Source organism: Arvicola amphibius, unplaced genomic scaffold, assembly GCF_903992535.2.
Source record: "Arvicola amphibius unplaced genomic scaffold, mArvAmp1.2, whole genome shotgun sequence".
Classification (NCBI taxonomy): domain Eukaryota; kingdom Metazoa; phylum Chordata; class Mammalia; order Rodentia; family Cricetidae; genus Arvicola; species Arvicola amphibius.
The window spans coordinates 162,800-183,641 of record NW_024582315.1 but is presented as its reverse complement, the minus strand read 5'-3'; the positions used below and the strand labels follow the sequence as shown (position 1 = coordinate 183,641).

The 20,842-nt window shown below is 37.0% G+C and overlaps 1 pseudogene; it reads right to left on the bottom strand.

Moving 5' to 3' along the window:
• Positions 1 to 20,842, bottom strand: part of LOC119805805 — a 104,161-nt pseudogene that overhangs the window by 80,029 nt on the left and 3,290 nt on the right.

Here is a 20,842-nt window from a genome sequence, read left to right as displayed (position 1 = left end):
GCCTAAGAGAATAAAATTTTATATATCTAGTCAATAGTTCCAAACTCAAGCTGAAATTAAACAAACATTATTAAACAAATAATAAAAATCACAGATGAATGAAACAAAAATATAGGCAGGAGTAACACTGAGACAGAAACCCACTTCAAAGAAAACAAACTAGAATTGATACTTTCCCAGAACAAATTGGAGATTTTGGTCTCATAGTATTAATAGGCCTAAGTACACCAATATCCATGACATAGGTAAAGCAATTAAGAAACTATCCCTATGGACATGTGCCGAGTTTCAGGCAGAAAATTTTACAAAATTATCAAAGATTGGATAATTTCTGTGGTTTAGACCGGATGTCAGAATACTAAAAAGAAAGTCTGAACTTTCTCTTCTGTGAAGCACATAAAATGCTACAAATAAATGTAAGACAGTAAAGAGACAAAAATTACACTAAATTATCACTGATGCCAAGCAAGGCAAAAATTAAACAGGAAATAGAGCAAACAGAACCCAAGACCATATTAACAAAACCCTACACCATATGAAGTATATGGATACCAGGAATGCAATATTAGAAAATGTGCAAATGCAACATGACATCAATAAAACTAGGGTCAAAACAACAGTACTGTGGTATAGTTACACTACTATATTCATGGTCTAAACAATAGGAGAAGCTCAGGGTCATCTTCATTACATCAGAGTCTAGACACATCTTTATCTTAGTCCTACTTAACAGGAGGAAATAAAGACATTTCTTCTCAAACCAGGAATAGAGAAAAGATGTCTAGTATCTCTCCCACTCTCCACTGCTAAAGAGACCTGTGACTATATCCATTAGACTAGAGAACTAATACAAATTTGCTGGTCTAAAACAAGGTAAAACATTAGAAGTGATACACAGGATTATGCTAGGACCTACACGCACGCGCGCGCGCACACACACACACACACACACACACACACACACAGTTTTATAAAAATAAAGTTCAATTAAAAAGTGTTTTTTTCTAATACTTGCTCAGTTCCTGGCTATCCAGACCCAAAATAATCACACAGAAGCTGTATTATTACAACAGTGCTTGGCCTATTAGATCTCACTTCTTATTGACTAGCTCTTATATCTTAAATAAACCCATTTCTAATAATCTGTGTATTGCCACATGGTTGTGACCTACCAGTAAAGTTTTTTCAGATGTCTGGTATCTGTCACCTGAGGTGGCTACATTATTCTTTTTTTAACTCTACCTACTTTTTCCTCTTCTATCTGCTTGGGATTCCTACCTTCCCTATTCTGTGCTACAATAGGTCCAAAGAAGATTCATCATTAACCAATGGTATTCACAGCATACATAGAGGAATCCTACATCACCTCCCCTATTCTGTCTAATTAAAAAGGAAGGTTTTAACTTTAACAAAACAGATTACAGAAAAGAAAACAGTTATCAAACAAGAATTATATTTACAATATTTATATCTACTATAACATTTATTATAACAAAGGAAAACTATAAGTATTCTTAGACTACACCTTCTGTCTCTTACAGTCTTTTCTTCCTTTTAATTTTTGTACTGGAAATAATGGTTATGGCTTCATTCACGAGAAAACAATGTTCTCCTACTGAGATATAACCACAGATGCTATCACTCTACTTTGAATGTATATATTTACTTTTTCTCTTCATGTACCTTAAGAATGTTAAAGTTTTATTTTAAAAAATGAAGCTTAGAAAAAGTGGGTTTTTTCAAGTTCTATTACCTTTTCCACCATGTTATTGAATTTCAAATCTCCAAATAGAGTTGTTAAATCCAGGTCTCTATATTTTTCCAAGTGTTGAATCAGGATTTTATAATCAATCATAATGTCCCTCTCAAACTGCAAAAAGGAAGAGTCACAATATAAACTCAATATTTAATATTTGCCCTGAATGTAAAAATAAATCCCAGGCCTGTTTCTCCTCAGCTGGCATTTAGGGTTAGGAACACTTTAGTGATAGGAATCCTAACAAAGCAAAATAAACCTATTTGCATATATGCAAATGTGTGATAATGAGCATGATGCAGTTCTCAAAGAGGGACATATGCTAATTAGTTCTAAACCTACTTTGATGAGCTGTGGGATGATATTCATATACAGAACTCACCTCACCTAGTGAAAAATAAGCAAACTATATTTATTTATAAAGTGAGTAATCATGTTTTACTCTGAAAATATCAAAAAATTAGTTTTCAAGCATAACAACATAGGTGAAATAAAACCATTATGAAATTTGAATTCTGATTGTTTGTAAAGACAGTGAGTTATTGGCTAAAGTTGTTTATGAAGACATAAATCCATCACTTTCTTTTCTTTCTTTATCCTGCTCCAGTGTGCTCTAATTAAAGGCAACCATATACTGTATCATTTCACTGGTGGATCTTAGCTTTAGAGACATACCATAGGCTATAATTTCAAGTCTTTCTGGTCTTCGATAACTTGGATTTCACACACCACACAGTGTTTGAGGACATAGGAGACAGGGTAGCACTTCTTATAAATTTGTACTACTCATTGCTGGTGTTTTTCAATAGGCTACATATTTAAGCATCCATTTCATCATCTTTAAAAATAGATGATTCTTTGGGGGGGGGTGAGATAGGGTTTCTCTGTAGCTTTGGAACCTATCCTGAAACTAGCTCTTGTAGACCAGGCTGGCCTCAAATTCACAGAGATCCACCTGCCTCTGACTCCTAAATACTGGGTTTAAAGGCATGCACCACCATGGACAGGCTATAGACGATTCTTAAGTGTGCCTCATGGGACTTTTGTCAATGTTAAATATAAATAATTTATAAGTGTTAAGAACTATCATACAACAAGAAATAACTAACAAATTGCTATATGTTAACACCACTAATTATCATATATTATTCTGCTAAATCTATAATAGTTTCTATATTATGGGTAAAGTCAATATTGAATCAAGATAGCTATTTTTAAAAGATTTATTTCATTTTTAGTTTTGTGTGTATGTATATGTATCGGTCTGTCTCTCTGTAAATGTATCGGTCTGTCTCTCTGTATGTACAAGTGTATATATGTAGTTATGTAGGTATGTGCATGTAAGTGCAGTATACAGAGAGGCCAGAGGTGTCAAATCCCTTTGGAGCTGGAGATATAGAGTTATGAACTACACGACACAGGTACAAAACTAGCAAGCATTCTTAACCACTGAGCCTTATTTTCTGAATTAATTTAGAAACACTTATAAAATTCTAAAACATTGTCTATATATAGATATATAATATATATGTATATATATATATATTACCTCCTTGAAAAACAGTTGCTTTGAATATGAGCTTTGCATAAAATATGCATAAAGACGGATGACGCCAGATGTCTGTCCTGAGAAGAGCACAATGTTGACCTTTGCTGCCCAAGACTGAATGACTAAAAAGTTGAAAAGGTGTGTCTGCTGGTCATTCAGGCCTTCATCAGCAAGAATCAAGAAATAAGGGCAACTCTGACTTAAGGTAATACTCCACTCTTCTGACAAGCATCCAGAAAATTCAGTCCAAACATCAAGGTCTGTATTCTTCTGAAGGTGCATAATTAAAGCAGTTCTCAGTGTAAGAAGTCCAGGGACACTGAAGTATGCATATTCAGCATCCTGTGAGGAGGAGAAAAAGGACAGTATTTGACAAGTGTTTTGCTAGTTCAGGCAGTTAACATATATCATTAAGGCCATTGAAGAAACATGGTACAGAAGGGTTTTTTTTTTTAATGTCCTTTAGTCAGTAAATTGACCCTGGAATTTTTCTATATCACAAATGTATGCTATGAGTCACATTTTGAACCTAAGAGTAAGCAAGCCCTTAGAACCCAGAGTTCATTACTCTTTGTCTTCCGGTCTTTCAATCATTTTCCTGTCCAACCTCACCTCAAGAAGACAAAGGACAAAAATAACTATGAAAATAATAATTTGTAATTATAAATTTTCTGGAATTGGGAGCTTAACGGGAACATGTTATTCTGAAGAATAATTCTACATGCAGTGACATTTCTTAAACAACAAGGGTTTTTCTTAGTAGATTGAAATCTGTGAAAACAGTTGTAAATATAGAGCAGAACCCTGGTTCCTTGAACAAAATGGTGCTGGTAAGCAATGCTCAGAAATATACAGTATCGTGAGCTGCAAACTGAACATCCACATGAGAATCCTTGAGTATAGCATTAGCTGCCCTGAATATAGGAAAAGGAGGATATGGTAGCAGTAGATATACCTGTATTTGAATTTATCAAAATTTTATTAATTACACCAAATATGACATTCCCTCATCATTATTCATAACAGAGCATACAACAGCAAAATAGGCTTAGTGAGTTCACGTGGGCTCAGATACACCTAACAGTGTATTCAAATAAGTTGCCTGCTGAGTTTTGACGTCAAAGTAGTTTTCAGAGTTGCAGAAGTAGAACTGAGATCAGTGGGGCCACTGCTCAGAAGTTCATCAACTCTTGTGACTTTGGCCACTAAAGTTTCCCATTACTGCTCATTACAAACAATCTATCTGTGCTCATTTCAGAACACTGCAATGCTAGGCATTCGCTTTGTTCTTCTCTTCCCTTTAAATTGTTTTTCTTTTTATTTGTTTTATTTTGTTTTGTTTATTTTTGTCCTGGAGGTTGAGCCCACAACTTTGCACACACTAGGCAAGTCTTCTACCACTAAATTGCACTTCTAGATTTTTTTTCTCTAAGAATCTTAAGGATTTTTTTCTCTAAGTAGTTGGCTAAACTACTCATAAAATCACTAAGTGAGGCTCAGGTGGGCTTCCAACTTGAAACCTCCTTGCCTTAGGCTCCATCTCATTTTATGAACTTTTAAAAATGTATTTTGCTCTGCAGTCACTGGTGAAAACTTTTATAAAATCTTATAAAAACTTTTTTAATTATAGCAAGGGGTAGTAGTGCACACCTGAAATCCTTTCACTTGGGAAGCAGAAGCAAGGGCATCATGAGTTCAAGGCCAGCTACAGGGACAAGATTCCTCGTCTCTAACTAATCATTTAAATGAATTCTGGTTTCAGTCTTCAGAGGATAAAAAGCTCAGGCAGTCTTTGTTACCTTGAAGAAAACTATGGCAAAATGTCCTCCTTTGCTATTGACATCCAGCAGGTAGCGCTCAACCAGATAGAAGAAGTGGAGACTCTGCCCAGGCTTAAGTGACTTCTCACATACACACGTGACAAGTAAGGAGTCTCCGTCAATCAGAAAAAACTCAGATTCAACAAAATCATTGAATAAACTGGAATAGCTAAAAAAGAAGAATGTTAGAACAAAGCTCATATGGATAACATAATATCCCCAAACAGTACAGTTGTTATTATTTCATTGTCATTAACAACCTAAAGTTCTGAATACATATTTGCATAAATTACATAGACTTCTATCATGTACGTAATGAACATTCTCTCTCTCTCTCTTTCTCTCTCTCTCTCTCTCTCTCTCTCTCTCTCTCTCTCTCTCACACACACACACACATATGCAGGTACACATCAACATTACCATATAAAGTCAAATATCTCTAGAGGGAAGGGGAATATTGCACATGATTTCAAAACTCTTGATTACAACAAAAATACTTACAGAGCCTTTGGCATATTTTTCAGGATTAATTGTGACATTTTCTCTAAAATTCCTGTGTAATGTTCTTCTAAAAGGGAAATAAGAGGAATTTCTTTTAGTCAGTCTTTTTAAGGGAACTCACAGTTATTATTTGAGAAATAAGAAACAGTAATGTAGCTATTTTTAACAGTTTAATATGTGAAACATATATTTTATCATGCTATAAATAATATTTTGAATTTAAAATTACCCATTCTTGCTGCTGTCTGTGTCTCCGACCTTAATTGAGAAATATTAATCATGCAAATATCCTTTACTCTGTCTCCTCTAAATGGTCATTATTAAAGAGATGACAAATCTTCTAAGAAAGAGAAAAACTGATCAACTTTCCTGTCAGCAGAAATGCCCTGAATGACTGTCTTTCCAACAAAACATTGAGTAGCAGGGACACATCATTTGACAAAAAGCCCAATATGGGTAGAGAGGAGTAGAGGAGTGGGCTGTCAAGGGAGACTCTGAAGATTCTAATGCAGGGATGACAGATGTTTGTACTGTAAAAGTGCTTGTTATGAAAACACAAGGAACTCAGTTCAAATCTCCAGCACCCATGTAAAAACTCAGATCTGGCTGCATATTTCTACAATTAGCATTAGGGATGGAGACAGGCAGCTACCAGGAGCCCACTGACTAGTGAGTCTAGGAAAAATAGCAGGCTCCTAGTTTAGTGGTAGATCCTGTCTCAAGGTAATAAAAAGAAGACTAACAGCAGCAAACACTCAATAGCCTCCTTGGTCCTCCAAATGAATGTATAATAACACATAGATGGACTCATGCAAAAGCATGCATTACACATGCAATCACTCACATACACACAAACAAATTGCAATTCATGCTGCACAATAGATTATTAGGCCATTCTCTGATGCCAGAATCTTGGAATAAGACCACAAGTCAAGCAAAGGTCATGAACTCTTGTGTAGTTCACCTAAATTTGACTGGTTTTGCAAATTACCACAGGCCATGTAATGTAGATTCTTAAATATGGAAGGCTAGAAGTCAAACTCAAGGTCTCAACCATATAGGAATAGATATGTCATTTGCTTATTAATTATAAAAAGTAGTCACTGGAACAAAAACCTTGCTTGGACACAGAGAGACGGCAGCATCATGAATGTGATGTGAATGGAACTAAATATTAATTCTGAGGATTACTAATAATAAGTTGCAGGAAAGAGGAGACTGCAAAGATGACCTAGAAAGAAATATTTCAGAGATATAGTGAAATGCTCAGATATCTGTTGTAGAATATGTCTACTTCTGTTAGTAAGTAGATTGTATTATGTAGATAGATAGACAAGTAGACAGAGAGCTGATGGGGAAGCTGACCAATCTCTTGTCTGAAAAATACCTTTAAAAGATCCGTGTTTGTTTGTTTTGCTCTCTTGGTTCAATGCTCGTGGTTGGAACTCTGGCTCTGTAAGTTTCTCCCATTTTCTCCTTTTATTAAAGCTGAGTATTTTATATAAGGCTAGTTTGGTTATTTCCAATTGCCGACAGACCACGCCCACCACGGAGAGCTACATAAATACACAGATATATAGAAAGAGAGAGAGATGGACTATTAAGTCAGAAGATAGAGATTTCTATCTCATAATATCAAAACAGGAACATATGGTAGTGAGCCAAACACTGACACCAAATATTAAAATGCTGAGAACTTGTATCTGTGAAAATGATTAAATCTGAAGAAAGAAGGGATGGCTGTGGCCCAGGATCCATAAGAATCACTTGTTCAGGAGTGCAAGCATGGTTTCTTAACTCACTCAGTTACTGGATGTTTCCAGAGCCTTGTGGAGCCTCACTCATCACCACACCCCATACCTGCCCACACTGTACTCAAGTGTATCCAAAGCAGGTCCTAACTTCCTGGTAGGGATCCTGAAAAAAAATAAAAAATAATAATAAAAAAATCGAGCATGATGGAATGGTGTATTGAGTATGTCAACAGTAGCAGAAAAACTTTCCTGATGGTCTTAAAAACTAGAAGCCAGGGAATAAAAGTTTGAAAGAAAGTGAAAAGACTCTTTTTTTTTTTTTTTTGCACAAGAAGAGATATTTACAAACTATTTTGACTTGTGGCTTTATGAAAAGAATTGATAGCAATTCCTGTGAAAACTTGTTACTCTTCTCCTGCCAAGGTCAAAGTGGTTAAACATTTCTATTCTAACAATCCCTGTATCCCGGTTCTTATCTATGGACAATTTTCCCTGAAGATGTTGCTGATTGACCATCTGATAATTTCATTCCCACTGTCCCTGATACTGCGATGACATCAGTCCTGGTTTGTCTGACCTAATACCACTTTGGGGGTAGGGAGGAGATTCTGACAAATGTTGAGAAGTCAGTACCAACAAAATCCCTTTTCTTTTTTTAAATTTTAACAACTAAAAAGTGTAGATGGCTTTGGCTATCCATCAGGACTGAGCTCCCAAGTTTAATTCTGTCTGTCCTAAGGTTCTTCACACAGGGCGGACGTCTATGGAAAGTCAACAGACAGCTATTTCAAAGATAGAAAAGAAGAATACAAAATAAACCAATAAGGTGAAGCATTTTGTAAACACTAATTTGGAAAAGAAATACATACTAGAATATACTTATTGTTTGTTGTTTATGTGCAGTTATTATTTATTTATTTATTTATTTATTTATTTATTTATTTATTTATATGTGGTGATCATCAAAACTGTGTAATGAAAAAAGACTTACCAGCCATTAGGGTTGTGAAGGAAGCCTAGTAACTGACAAAGCAATATAGTTGTCTTTACATAGAATAAAACTGTAGTGATGAGCTGCAGGCTGTGTTCCTGCCGCCTGGCTCCCGGCCGCCTGGCTAGCTTAAAACCCAAAATAACAACTCACAAGCTGTATTCTTTTAAACACTGCCTGGCCCATTAGTTTCAGCCTTAACCCATATTTAATAATCTGTGTAACACCACGAGTGGTGTCTTACCGGGAAGAATTCAGCATGTCTGACCTGGTGGCTGGCTTCATGGCGACTGTCCCATTGAGGAGAGGCATGACAATTGCCCTAGGCATCTACCTCATTTCCTTCTTCCTGTTCTGTCTTCTCCACCCACCTAAGGGCTGGCCTATTAAATGGGCCAAGGCAGTTTCTTTATTAACGAATGAAATCAACACAAACAGAAGACTCTCCCACATCATAAAACTAAAATAGTTGCCTATAAAGTTACATTTAAAAGATGTTCTAATTTTTATTGAGTTTTAATTCTTTGATTTGAGGATGTGCACATATGTCTACAGATAAATGTGGAGGTCAGAGGACAATGTCTGGAGACAGCTATCACCTCTCACCAAGTGGATCCTGAAATGGAGCTCAGGTTCTCACACTTGGTAGCTAGTGCCCTTATCTACTGAGCCACTTCATTGGCCCCATTTAATAGATTTTAAAACAGATATTGAAATAAACTTGACTTCTTTAATGTTGCTTTCCTAAAATGTCTGACAACAAAAACATAATCATCTCGATTAACCATAAAATCTGATTTTGAATGTCTTCTTACAGAGAAGATCAATAACTTCACCTAATTTTTAAAAGAGGACTGATTTCATGTTTTATAAAAACAAACCAAAATTTGACTTTAGGAATTTCATTTTCCACAGTCGTTATGACTTTGTTGGTTCTCCTGTGAAGTCAAGAGAGCCTCCTGATATTGCCCTCAGCTCTCCTACTTCATCTTGGGATACTCTAGTCTTTACCCAAGGGCAAAATGGTATTTTCCTCTGTGACGAAATCCTTCTTTATTTTTAAAGAATCCTCTTTTATTTTGAGCTATCTTTTTAGTGAAAAATGCACTCTTCACATTCCATGCTTCTCTTTCCTACTTACTGACTCCTTTTTATTTTGCGTCCTCATGAGAAATAACAGCATAACAAGCTAATTTACAAAATGTATTGAGGAAGAAGAAAATACAAATCTCACTTAGAACATAATGCAACAAATTAAGAATAATCCATAGTCAGCAGCACGCCAAGGCTGTTGCTGTCCCTATGAAGAGCTTCTGGGTTTTAAGACTCTTACACATTTTATGCCTCTAGGTCTCACATGACTCTGAGAGCTGTAAAATATTGCACTCCTGCAAGAGCAGGCTAAGATGACCTTGTACAGGTGAGAAGGGAAAGAAATACCCAGAGAACCCCCCTCCCAAAATTTTTTTTGTTAATCCTATAGTTCCTCAAGACCTGGAGGAAACAACAAACTCCTTTCTGGACCAAAGAAAAGAAAATAAAAGGGTATCCAGTAGAAGTACAAGATGGGCAGGAAGCTCACTGTTTGGGCTCTGACCAAACAAATCAGGATATTGATTTTAAAAACTAATATATACAGCTATGCTGTCCAGGGAAGCAGCTATGAAATCTTCAGATCTTCACTCTCACTCCATTGCTCCAAATCCAGTTCACCAATCTCAGCCCCAGCTCTGTAGAAGACTGCAAGATGTTGCCTCTCTCCTCCTCTGCCCCCATCCCCAGAGCACTGAGCCGATCTGCGTTACATACCCTGCTTTGTTTCCTCCTTTGGACCCCACTAGACCATTCCCCCCACCTATTTTCATCCCTAAGTGTCAGCTTACAAAACCAAAATTCTCATTCTAGCTTGAACCTCCAGTGGCCACACCAGGCAGGATCTCAGAATTCCTTACCAGGCAACACACAGCCTCTGCCTTGAGAGGGCGACAGGATGCAAGGTATGGAACAACCACCCAAAAAAGACAAGACAGTACCTAGAATTAGAGTCACCCAAAACTGGCCTAGAAGCCAGTGTAAAAGCACAATCAATAACAGCCAGGACAATATGTCTCTACTGGAGTCTAGCAACCCTACTACAGTAGGTCCTGAAAAATGCCGTATAGCAGAAACACAAGTCAAGGACTTAAAAATAGGCCTTATGAATATGGTAGAGTCCTTAAAGAGGAAATGAGTAGATTGATTAAAGAAATCTATGAAAACATAGACAGTAAAAGGAAATAGAGAAAACAAATCAAGACATGCAAGTAGAAATAGAATCAATAGGGAAACCCAAACTGAGGAAAAACTGGAACTAAGAGATTTAGGAACTCAAATAGGAACCTCAGAGGCAAGCTTCACTAACAGAATGCAAGAGATGGAAAAGAATTTCTCTTTGAAGTCAAGACAGAAGAAATGGGTACTTGGTCAAAGAAAATGCTAAGTCTAGAAGAATCTAGGCATAAAACATCCAGAAATCTGGAGCACTATAAAAACTCAAAATGTATGAACTATAGAAATAGAGGAAGGAGTGGACATCCAGGTCAATGGTACAGACAATACTAACAACAAAATCATAGAAGAAAATTTCCTCAGCCTGAAGAAGGAAGTACAAGATGCATACAGAACACCAAATAGACTGAACCAAGAAAAAAATTTTCCATGTCACATAATCAAAACACTAAACATACAGAACTAAGAAAGAAAATTAAAAGTTGAAAGGGTAAAAGACCAAATAATACCTAAAGACAGACCACTTCTCAATGGAGACTCTTCAAATGAGAGGGGTTTAGACAGATGGTCTACAAACTCTAAGAGACCACAGATGCCAGCCCAGACTTCACTCAGCAAAACATTCAGTCACAATGTATGAAGAAAGAACGACATTCCAGGGGGGAAAAAACAAATTTTAACAATATCTGTCTACAGATACAGTCCTAAAAAGGGTCTAGAAGGAAAAATTCAACCTGAGAAGACTATCCATGTTCAAAAAAATATAACGAATAAATAATATCAAATTAAAAGAAGTAGAAAATTACAATAAAACCCACACCACAACAACAAAGTAACTGGAATCAACAAACATAACTCACTGATAATTCTCAAAATCAGTGGTCTCAATATACCCAAAAAAGACAGAAACTGGCATCAAAGTCAGGGCTGAAATCAAAACAAAAAGAAATAAACACATATCTTCAACAAATGATGTTGGTCAAATTCTATGGCTGCATGTTGAAGAAACCAAATAGTTCCATAGGTATTACCCCACACAAAATTCAATACAAATGGATCAAAGATCTCAATATAAGACCAGACAAACTGAATCTGATAGAGAGAACATGGAAAATAGTCTTAAACTTATTGGCACAGGAAGACAAAATACTGATAACACAGAAATTAAGAACAACAATTAATAAATGGAACCTCAGGAAACTGAAAGGTTTCTGTTGGGCAAAGTACACAACCATTAAAACAAAGAGGAGGCCTACAGAATGGAAAAATGTTTTTTACACCTTCACTAGAGAGCTAATATCCAATTTCATAAAGGATCTTTGTCTCATGGTGTTGAGTCAGAGCATTTTATTTCCTATCTTACAGGTCCTTAGTTCATGTAATATGGTTTGTGGTTGTGTTTTATGGGAATCCTGTGTACGTAAACATGTATATCTCTGCAGTTTGTTCTGAGGGTGTTTCATCCCAAGTTGGTGATAGGAATGGCAGCTGCTTATGACCCTAAAAGCAAACTGCTTTACATCTCATCTCCAGCCAGCAGGCCTCATAGATACAGACCACAGATCAAGGCAGAAAGTCATCCCAGAGCTCACTCCACCCCACTACTACAGGACCTCTTGGAACACTGAATCTAGTTAGTGTCTACAAGTATCAACCCTGTACTCCTCCAGGAATTATCTGGGCTAGAGCATTCACTCACACTGTGCAAGCCTTTAACAGTAATTTGTACATGGCAAGCTGCCAGTAACATGCATGTGTATGTTCTCTTCTACAACACGGGATACAAAAGAACCTGCAATAAAAGAAACATAAAAGTGGCCCTCCCCAGAGTTAACCATCTGAGGATTAAAATATGGTAAATTCTTAGATGACAGAAGAGAAAATCAGACAGATAAAAATAGAGAAAAATCCTAAGAAAACAAATGTCAGATTAGGGAACTAAAGTGGATGGATATAAAACTGGTCAAGTATGTAGTTTCAAAGAAATATTCATTGTTAGAACAGAGCTTTTAAACAATCAGTTGGAAAGCTTCTCCAAGTATTGAGGAAAAAAGACAAACCAACAAACTAACAAGAAAAATTAAAACAAAAAACAACAAAAATGAAGTGGACAGAGATACCAATATTGCTGATAAAACACCTAGGTTTTAAGTCCCTTTTTCTTCTTTTAAAGAATTATTTAATTATGTATACAGTTTCTGTATACATACAGGTCAGAAGAGGGCACCAGATCTTATTACAGATGGTTGTGAGCCACCATGTGCTTGCCTGGGAATTGAACTTAGGTCCTCTGGAAGAACAGGCAGTGTTTTTAACCTCTAAGCCATCTCTCCAGCCCCAGGTTTGTCTTATTGACAAACATACTATACTGCTTTAAGTTGCACAATTTATTTGCTTTCTCTATGTATCAACCTATAGAAATATATGAACAGGTAGCCAGGCAGCTGCAGTACATGCCTTTAAAACTCAGCACAAGGTAGGCAGAGGTAGGCAGATCTCTGCGAGTTTGAGGCCAGACAGGTTTATAAGAGCTAGTTCTATGAAGGCTCCAAAGCTACAGAGAAACTGTCTTAAAAAAACAAATGCATATGTATTTGTATACACAGATATAAAAATATTTGTTTTAAGTGTGCCTAGTAGGCCACTCAAGAGAATAAAAGTAAGCAATACTGGTGGAGAAATTTCAGCAATTTCATATCTTGAATTATAATTTTTTTAAAGGAAGTATGGAAATGGACAGGAGAATACTCAGAAAAAAACTATACAAGATAAAAGATTCAGTGGAGCTATGCACGTAGTTTAAATGCAGCAAGTCTATTTCCAGTGGTAGCCACAAACATAAAAACTCCATTTTCCAGTCAAACAAGAAGATTGCATTTATAATGAATAATATTTCCATAAGTGGGCCAATAAACATTGCTTAATGGGTGAAGGTGCATGCCTGGAACATAACCCGATGACCTGTGCTCCATCCTTGAGACCTGCAGGATACAGGAAGAGAATAAAGTCCTGCAAGTTGTCCCTTGATCTTCACAGGCACACTGTGTCTTTAAGAAATATGCATGTGGGGGCTAGAAAGAAGACAGATGACATGATAATCAAGACTGTGCACTGCTGTTGTAGAGGACTCGAGTTTTGTTCCTCAGCACAGAGGCAGACAAGTGCCTGTAACTCCAGCTCCAGGGAATTTAGTGCCTCTGATAGTTACACTAAAATGCACATTTCTATATACCACACCACAAACACACACACACACACACACACACACACACACACACCATGCACACACACACCATGCACACACACATACACACCATGCACACAATTTTAAAAAAATCTGAAAACTATATACTGGTTTTTCACTTTTAACTGGAAACAAAGCACAAGAATCGTCACAAAATCCTGCAAAACATCCAAGATCTTGATTTACTGTAGAGAGGACAAACGAATCGAGAGGATTGTTAAAGGACGCTAAAGGAAAAGGGAGGAAGGATGCTAAGTGCCTTCCCCTCCACAAAGTAAATAGAGACAGTATCTAAAGATAATGTATCAAAATCAATTTCTAAAACTAAGTTGTTCAACTGTCTTTCTGAAAAGGATTATATCATCAAGTCACTAAGCACTCTAAGGGACACTCTCTTCCCTAGACGCAACCCAGCTAATAAACGGGGGGGGGGGGGGTATTAGTAGTGTGCCACCATTTTACAACTCCCAGGGCAGGAACAGATCCTGATAACAGTAGAACACATATAGAGGCCAATAGCTGCACTCAAACGGATGTGAGTAACTTATCCACCCTTTCTCCCTCAGAAAACCAGAATTTGATCAGAACTCTAGCCATATTGACTAATTTACAGGTCATGAAGAGAACAGAGACATATTAATGACACTACAGAAATTGGGAGGTGTCTACAGGTCACTACACATGTAACTCCGGTCCTATAAATTATAGTGGGTGAGAAGAAATTCAAAAAGCATATCATCTAAACTCAGCATTGTCACGATTATATTTGTATTATGCTTGGAGAAATCTTGAATAAAATAATAACAGGAAGAAAATGGGGGAGAATGAGGAGAAGAGAGAAAGGGAGGGGAGAGTAAGAGATGCAGAAAAGTAAAGGAAATCATGAGTATTGGAACAGAATGTTGGAGCTGCTGACAGAAGACGTGTGGAGAGCTGGGTGATGGTGGTGCAAGTCCTCAGCCTCAGGAGGCAGAGACAAAAGAATCCCTGTGAGTTCAAGGCTCTCCTGGTCTACAGAACAAGTTCCAGGATAGTCATCAAAGCTTCAAAAAGAAACCATGTCTCAAAACACCAAGAAACAAAACAAAACAAAACAAACAAACAACAACTTCCTACTTATTCATTCCTCCCCAAGATCCCAATTATGACGAAGAGAGCTCAAGACCCTGGGCCCCATGTCTTCTTCTTCCCTCCTGGCTCACCACTGTCTGCCCAGCTCTGGCTTCTGACTTCTGTCCCCTTCAGCCTTGCAGTAGCCCCTCCTTCTGGAGGCAGCTAACCTTGGCAAGAGCTGCCAGCCCCTGGTCCTTGAAGAATCCTATCCCCATCCCACCCCATCCCACAGTACCCCTACCGCCACAAAACCCAGACCCCCAGATCAGAACCTGGAGCTGCTGCTTGCTGAGAGCAGCAGGACTGCTCTGCAGGAAACCAGAGAGCACAATGGAGAGGATGGATGTTCCCTGAGACCTGGGCTCTGCTACTTCCTCAAAGAGGAAGCTTCAAAGCCACCCAGGCTGCCTTTTATACCTCAAGAATAGTTTCAGTTTCCATTCTCTGCCCAGAAGCCTTAAGTTTCGATTTCCACTCTTCACCAATCAGATTGGAAAAGCCAACTTGGGAAATGTAGCTTTCAGCATCTTTTAATAAAAAACTATCTTACATGATCTTTTAAAAAAAACTATCTTTCATGATCACCCATTGCTTTTCAAATTCTCATTGATATGTTATGTGTTTCATTAGTATGTATAATGTTTCATTGATATGTAAAACTGTGCATATGTATTTATACATCTCTGTACTCATCCATAATTGGTATGAACTTTAAAATGCATCTCTTTATATAACATTATTGAGTTAAAAAGTTCAAATGTTTTCATGGTTTTTGAAACACATTGGCTGTTGACTGAGTTTTCTGTCCTGCCTAGTGCCCATAGTCATTAAGTCCCATAGAAATTACACAGAGGTCTACATTAATTATAAACTGATTGGCCTAGTATCTCAGGCTTTTTATTAACTCTTTTTTTAGTAATGTGAATGAGTATGATTATTCTTTATTTCCTCATATTGGTGAGACTGCCAAAATAAAATAGATAATGTAGCAAGAAAATTGATTAATTCTGATAAAGACTGCATTCCCTTCTATCCAGTTCCTGCCATGAAATACACAAAAGCCAAATAGGTCAAGACAACATGGTAGTATTCCTCCCCTTTTGTGCCTTTTGTGCCTGAGGGCCTGTCCACCTGTGCCTACCTTCAGAACCCGGAAGTGCAGCCTTATCTGTGGCTGAATAATTACACTTAGTCCCTGTATTTTAATTATAGAAGCCCTGTCTTAGGAACCTGGGAGGAAAAGGATCAAAGCCTTCAAATGACTGTGGACCTTTGTTAACAAAGGATTAAGGGAGAAAAATACTTTGGAGCTCTCTGAGCCAATTTTTTTGTCAAGAGAGTTCATCTGCAATTAAATAATATTTAGGGGATAATCATACTCCTAATAGCTATGGTCTCCTAATTAAAGGAGAGGAGGATAACCAGGGTTGGTACTGCCCTCTTCAGTTGCTCTAGAGTGCTTCTTAACAATTTTTTACTGTATCAAACTCTAAGTCACTTATCACATATGTTAAATCAAAGTACTCATAGGAAGTGTCAAACTTTTCTTATGTCTTATAGTAAAGCAGTTGCAAACATCATCAGATCAACACCATAATTCTAGAATGGAAATTAACAATAAATTCACAATTTGTCATAACACAATTCTCTGAAATGCATTCTATTTAAAGGACAAGAAAAGGTTTTTCTGATGGGTGAGAGTCCAAAGGCGTTGCTTCTTTTTCCCAGGGGGAAGTTTAGGTCTCAGTTGTCAGGTCCAATATTTCAACAGCAGACTGAATATCATACTGTCAAAATGAGTTTTGTGTTCCAACGAGTAAAGCAGTTGAATGTTCAGTCTGTGTTTCTGATCCAGCTTCAACATGAACAGGACTTGCTAGGTCTGGAAGTTTGAGTAGCAAGTCCATCAAGTGGCTGGAAATTGCCAGTTGATACCCATGGTCTTCTTTCCTTTTTTATTAACTCTTATAAAGTATATTTGTCCATAATTCTTGTTTGTGATAGACATGTGGCTTGGTACATTTTTTGGTGAGGCAGTCACAACTTGTGTCCTCTGCATTTGTCTCACAACTGTATACTGAAACTTTCCTCATCCCAGAATTTTTGTTGCCCCACTTCTACTTCCTGCCTGGTAGTTCCACCTATACTTCGTGCCTGGCTACTGGCCAATCAGAGTTTATTTAAAATACAAGTGACAAAGTCCAGACTACTTTCCACAGTTCTTCCCCCTTTAAAAAAAAAAAAACTCTGAATCTAATATTTTTGTTGAGCTTTTTATGTATGTGTGACCATCATTTGTAACAATTTGTAACCAACATTTTAAACAAAAGAAAATATTCATAGTCAATTTTGGGGGAATGTGGGTGTAGGTTTTTGGGCTACTTTTTGCTGATTAGAGGCACTGATAATCTTATAGGAACCTTAACAAGATTTAGAATTATGATCAAATCCTGACTGGATTATTCTGTGATGTTTGATCATCTTAGCCAGCAGTCTTGAAACTGTTTTGGACTCAGACACCTGAGTCATCTGCTCCTATCAGAGATTTTTTAGGAAGTCTTTCTTGATTGAACCTGATTTTCTTAACCCAAAATGAATCTATAGCCTCTCATTTCTTTGTGATAACAAAAGCAAAACCTCTTTTTTAATTTTTTTAATTTTTAATTTTTTTTTTTTTTTTTTTGGTTTTCGAGACAGGGTTTCTCTGTAGCTTTGGAGCCTGTCCTGGAACTAGCTCTTGTAGACCAGGCTGGCCTCGAACTCACAGAGATCTGCCCGCCTCTGCCTCCCAAGTGCTGGGATTAAAGGCGTGCGCCACCACCGCCCGGCTTCCTCTTTTTTTAAAGTAACATAAATTTTGACTTCAATTTTGAAGTCTAGGTATTTTTAAAATATCTATCTTGGATTAATTTAGCAGCATTTATAAACAAATATCTTTTAGCAGCAGTTACTCCTTCCTCAGTATTTAAACAATTTAAAGACAACAAAATTAATATACAGTATTTAAACTCTCTGTTTATTTTTATCTTTACATGGCTCTATTTTAAACTCATTTTTTTGTTTTTATTTTTGATTTTTAGCTTTTTGAGGCAGTGATGGAGGAGAGTTATCTGTCTATGTTTCTTTCATTGGTTAATTAATAAAGAAAACTGCCTTGGCCCTTTAAGAGACAGAAAATTAGGTAGGTGGAGTAGACAGAACAGAATTGTGGGAACAAGGAAGTAGAGTGGGGGAGACGCTTCAGGCAGTCGCCATAGTGAGTCTCCATGCTTCTCCTCTCCGTGATGGACACAGGTTAAGATCTCTCCTGGTAAGCCACACCTCGTGGTGCTACACAGATTACTAAATATGGGTTAAAGGAAGATGTGAGAATTAGCCAATAAGAGGCTGAAACTATGGGCCAGGCAGTGTTTTAAAGGAGTACAGTTTCCGTGTGGTTGTTTCGGGTGTGGAGTTGGCCGTTGGCCGGGTGGCGGGATGCAGCCCAGCTGCTTCACACTACAAGGCAGGGTTTCTTGTGTATCTATGTCCTAGAACTCATTCTGTAGACCAGGCTGTCCTTAAACTCATCAATATCTGCCTGCTTCTGCCTCCCAAGTTTTGGGAGTGTGTGCCACCTCACTCAACTACTCTCTTTTTTTATTTTAAGAACTTTATTTTTTTAAAGCTACATATATTTTAAAATACATTGTAAACTGTTTAGAGGATTTTTTTTTGTCTGAAACTATCTTTACTGTAGTTCTCTTTTTTGACCATATAAGTCTTTAATTTGCTAAGCGATATGACTAGGATTAAAGCCTTGGCTTTGACAGCTGATCATTCCTTAGCTTTGTGAGATTTTAGCCTCATTATAGAGCTACTGGCCAGAGCCACGTTTATTGTCACAACTCTATGGTGTTTTAAGGTCCCGGATACCACCAAAAGGCATGCAGTCAACATTTATCAATACTGTTTAAGTGTTTTATGGCTGGGCGTCTTAAAAGAGCTGCAGGTTTTGCAGCTAAAGCTGAGTCAGGAAGCCTCTCTTAGATGAGAGAGAGCACTTGCCTCTAGCAAGCAGAGCCCATCCAAAAACATGATGCTATCAAGAAGCTATGTTTAACTCTATTTTTTTTTTAAATTTAGAATAACTTTCCAAACTCTTTCAGGCTTTTAAATGGATTTGGTCAGCCCCACGTTGGGTGCTATGCTGTTGACTTAGTTTTTCTGTCTGGCCCAATTCCCACAATTGTTAAGTCCTAAAGAAATCATAAACTAATTGGCCTAGTATGTCAAGCTTTTTATTAACACTTATAAATTAGTCCATAATTCTTGTTTGTGTTAGAGATGTGGCTTGGTACCGTTTTTGGCAAGGCAGTCACATCTTGTGCCCTCTGCATTTGGGTCATAACTGTAGACTGAAACTTTCCTCCTTCTAAAATTTTTGTTGCCCTACCTCTACTTCCTACCTGTTAGTCCCACCTATACTTCCTGTCTGGCTACTGGCCAATCAGAGTTTATTTAAAATATAAGTGACAAAGTACAGAGAATTGTCCCACAGCAATTGGCATTGCCCAGAAACCATCAATTAATATATCAATATTAGGGTAAGAATTCCTAAAGCAGAAGAGAAGATTCATTTTATCATGTTATTGTGTTCACAAATGAACATTAAAGTTACACAAGTTTTATATAAGACAAATTGAACTGACTATAACAACAGCATTATTTTTAATAAGTTTCACTTTGAATAGGGCTCAGAAAATCTTTAGACAAAAACATAAATTGTTTTGGGAAAACGAACAGTCCACAAATCTTATATACCACAATTAGAAGAATTGCAGCTGATCTTTCTGAAACATGGAGAGATTTGGTTTCAAGTGCCTACATTTTTTAATTTTCAGAATTCTGCTTCAGGGTACTATGAGAAAGCACTGCTCATCATCTGTGGTGGTGTTGTGGAAGACTACTAAGATAAATAAAGAAGGGGAGAGCTCACAGTTCTTATAGTCCTCTTTATAGTCACCTCAGATAGTTAGACCTGCTTCTATCACATTGCATGAAACCTAATTTCAAAGAACTAAATGTGAAACCTGAAAGTATTAGAAAAAAAACATAGGCAGTACCCTACATAATATGAGTATAAGAAAGAAGTTCCTGAATAGGACCCCATTCACACAGGAATTGAGGCCAGCAATCAACAAGTGAGAATTCATAAAACTAAGAAGATTCTATAAAACTAAAGAGACAAGCATCTTGGATCTTTAGAGATCCAAATAAGGAGGATTAAGATATTATAGAAGGAGACTCTGCATTAGTTTTCTGGCCTCCCAGACCCAAATAATCACCTAGAACTACATTAATTATAATATTGTTTGGCTTATGGCTCAGGCATCTTTCTAGCAAGATTTTACATGTTAAATTAACACATTTCTATTAATCTATGTATCACCACGAGGCTATGGCCTACTGGTAAGGTTCTGGCATGTTTCTCCTTAGGCAGCTACATGGCATTTCACTGACTTCGCCTTCTTTCTCCCTGCATTCAGTTTAGTTTTCACACCAGCTCTATTCTGCCATACCATGGGACAAAGCAAATTCTTTATTAACCAATGGCAATAAAACATTCAAAACATACTGAGGGGAATCCCACATCTATATATAGAATATATAAATAATTTAAAAACAGTAAAATGAAACAACACAAAAACTGGGCTTGGGATCTAAAGAGAGATCCAAATAAAGAAATAAAAACAGTTAGGGAATATCTCAATTTATGTTCTTTATCAATATCAATTAGTGAAATAAAAAAACAACTTAGAGATTCTATCTTATCCCATAAAATGGCAAAGATCAACAAAACAACA